The 3432-nt window shown below is 33.9% G+C and overlaps 1 long non-coding RNA gene across 1 annotated transcript in view; it reads left to right on the top strand.

Annotated features, from left to right (window-relative positions):
• LOC111088766 overlaps positions 1-877 on the top strand; it is a 26416-nt gene extending 25539 nt beyond the window's left edge. Inside the window, exon 3 of the long non-coding RNA XR_002613190.1 lies at positions 686-877. This is a non-coding gene — a long non-coding RNA (uncharacterized LOC111088766). The remainder of the gene's footprint in view (positions 1-685) is intronic.
• The last annotated feature ends 2555 nt before the right edge of the window (positions 878-3432 follow it).

A 3432-nucleotide genomic window follows, 5' to 3' on the forward strand; every position in this document is an offset into this window, starting at 1 on the left:
AAAAAACTCTTCTTTGTCTAAATAGTCAGCGTTGAAAACTTTAAAAAACTCTTCTTTGTCTAAATAGTCAGCGTTGAAAACTTTAAAAAACTCTTCTTTGTCTAAATAGTCAGCGTTGAAAACTTTAAAAAACTCTTCTTTGTCTAAATAGTCAGCACTGAAAACTTTAAAAACTCTTCTTTGTCTAAATAGTCAGCACTGAAAACTTTAAAAACCTCTTCTTTGTCTAAACAGTCAGCACTGAAAACTTTAAAAACTCTTCTTTGTCTAAACAGTCAGCACTGAAAACTTTTACTTACAGACTCTTTAATCAATAGCTGCTCCGAACTTAATATATGTTTGATAATTAAATGGGTACTTACAGACTCTTTAATCAATAGCTGCTCCGAACTTAATATATGTTTGATAATTAAGTGGGTACTTACAGACTCTTTAATCAATAGCTGCTCCGAACGTAACATATGTTTAATAATTAAATGGGTACTTACAGACTTTAATCAATAGCTGATCCGAACTTAATATATGTTTGATAATTAAGTGGATACTTACAGACTCTTTAATCAATAGCTGCTCCGAACTTAATATATGTTTGATAATTAAGTGGGTACTTACAGACTCCTTATATTATTTTTTTATCAGTTGTTTTATTTAAGCCAACTTTTTTATTAACTTGGTTCGTTCTCAGGTTATGGTATTTCCCTGCCATCCCCCTCCCGAAGTGGTTCAGCCGTACGTCTGAGGGCTAATATAGTTTGAAGCCTAACAACACTAAACATCAGGTTGCGATACCCACAATGGACGTAGCACAAATAGCCTATTCTGTAGACAACAAGAGGTTTTAAAAGTTTTCAGTGCTGACTGTTTAGACAAAGAAGAGGTTTTTTCCACTTAATTATCAAACATATATTAAGTTCGGAGCAGCTACTGATTAAAGAGTCTGTAAGTATTAACTTAATTAACAAACATATATTAAGTTCGGATCAGCTATTGATTAAAGAGTCTGTAAGTACCCACTTAATTATCAAACATATATTAAGTTCGGATCAGTTATTGATTAAAGAGTCTGTATTAATATATGTTTGATAATTAAGTGGGTACTTACAGACTCTTTAATCAATAGCTGCTCCGAACGTAATATATGTTTGATAATTAAGTGGATACTTACAGACTCTTTAATCAATAGCTGCTCCAATCAATAGCTGCTCCGAACATCACGTGCTTCTCTCCAACAAGTGTTTGATGAACCGGAAGCAACTGTGGTCAAGGAGTAAGCCATTATTACTCCAGTAATTAATTTGATCCACGTATTTTAAGTAAGCCACATCCATGTACGACTTGCATTAGTGTCCGAAAGGGTCATACATGCCTTATTAACAAACGCGTTCCGGTCAGAACGACGGACATACGGACACGTCTTCGTATTTTTTGAGAGCTGACTTTGATCAACGCTGCGTAACGGGGAGGTATGCCGTCTACTGAGGCGCCCTCTAGTCGTAAACTTTTATATCATAGTTTTGGTCAGCTACTTAAAAAACGAAAATGTTTTCCTGTCGGTGCGGGAGTTCTATGTTGTTCCTCTGGGGGGGGGGGGGGGTATCTAAGCAACTTCAATATAAATACATTATGCGAGCCAATTGTACTTAGCCAGTGGGGGAGAATGTGTAAGATTTTTAACAAGCCAGTCTGTGATTCGCTTACTTTACGTAAATTCTTAACCAGGTTATCCATAGGGAGTGTCCTATAGAGGACCCCAAAAAGTACAACTGTATTGTTTATTCACATTATTACACGAGTGTCATTTTTTTTCCTTACGCCTTTACCAAAAAAAAAAAAAAATGTTGTAATCGAGTTTAAAATTTTACCACCGAGTGAGTAAGGCATTAAAAATATTATTTTTATAGTTTTATGCTTTATTTATTGTGATTAATATTTGATCACTTTCATTAAATTTAGATTATTTTTGTTTTTATCCTATTTTTGCTAAACAAAAATAAAAGTCAACTATTAAAGATTTTGCGGACCTGGTGCGATGCATTTAAATATTTTTTCTTGTCTGGTTATCACTTCTTTCATTGTTGTTTTTTATCGGTTTCAACATATTTATGGTTAACACTCGTTTCATTGTTTTTTTTATCTGTTTCAACATATTTATGGTTATCACTTCTTTCATTGTTGTTGTTTTTTATCGGTTTCAACATATTATGGTTAACCCCTGTTTCATTGTTTTTTATATCGGTTTTAATATATATGGTTAACACTCGTTTCATTGTTGTTGTTTTTATCTGTTTCAACATATTTACACATAGATGAGTTTGTTATTCATTTATAAAGTAAATGCTGGGGTTGGGGGGGCAATGTTTGGTTAAATTAGAAACCCCTTCCAAAGCTAACCAACAATGAGTAATCCCAACATGAGAAACGTTTGAAAATATTTTTATTTTTTACGAGTCTAAAAAAAAACAACACCAAAACACTCGATCATAACAGCCTGTTGAAAATACAGAAACTATGAACTTGCGTTGTGTATATTTCATAAAAGTTCCAACATGGCGCTAGAAGCACGTGTGTTGAGAAATCTTTATAAAGTCGTTAGCTGGTTGAACAAATTGTACCATTTAAAGGGACATTGTAACTAAATGTATGGGTTTCGCTGTGTTTAAATATATGATTTTCTTCTTTTATCAACGTTCCATGTGATGATTTTATATATAAAGTTTTTGAAACAGCTGTGGGTGAGAAAGTACCTTTATTACACGATCACGTACATCGTTCAAAGGCAAATACAATAAAAAAAAAGTAATCTTAAATGCGATTTTTTGATTGGATGCTTATGTAATTCTAATGTATTTGTTCTTTGAATTTTGCACGTGGTAATGTCCCACTGTTAGAGACGAAATGCTGTACCCCATTAAGTGTAATACCCCATTACTAGCTGCTCCAAAACTTAACATATGTTTGATAATTCAGTAGGTACTTACAGACTCCATAATAGCTGCTCCAAAACTTATTATGTGTTTGATAATTAAGTGGGTACTTACAGACTCTTTAATCAATAGCTGACCGAACTTAATATATGTTTGATAATTAAGTGGGTACTTACAGACTCTTTAGTCAATAGCTGATCCGAACTTAATATATGCTTGATAATTAAGTGGGTACATACAGACTCTTTAATCAATAGCTGCTCCGAACTTAACATATGTTTGATAATTCAGTAGGTACTTACAGACTCTTGAATAATGGCTTACTCCTTGACCACAGTTGCTTCCGGTTCATCAAACACTTGTTGGAGAGAAGCACGTGATATAATGGCTTACTCCTTGACCACAGTTGCTTCCGGTTCATCAAACACTTGTTGGAGAGAAGCACGTGATATAATGGCTTACTCCTTGACCACAGTTGCTTCCGGTTCATCAAACACTTGTTGGTGAG

This window comes from Limulus polyphemus, unplaced genomic scaffold, assembly GCF_000517525.1.
Source record: "Limulus polyphemus unplaced genomic scaffold, Limulus_polyphemus-2.1.2 Scaffold4385, whole genome shotgun sequence".
Classification (NCBI taxonomy): Eukaryota; Metazoa; Arthropoda; class Merostomata; order Xiphosura; family Limulidae; genus Limulus; species Limulus polyphemus.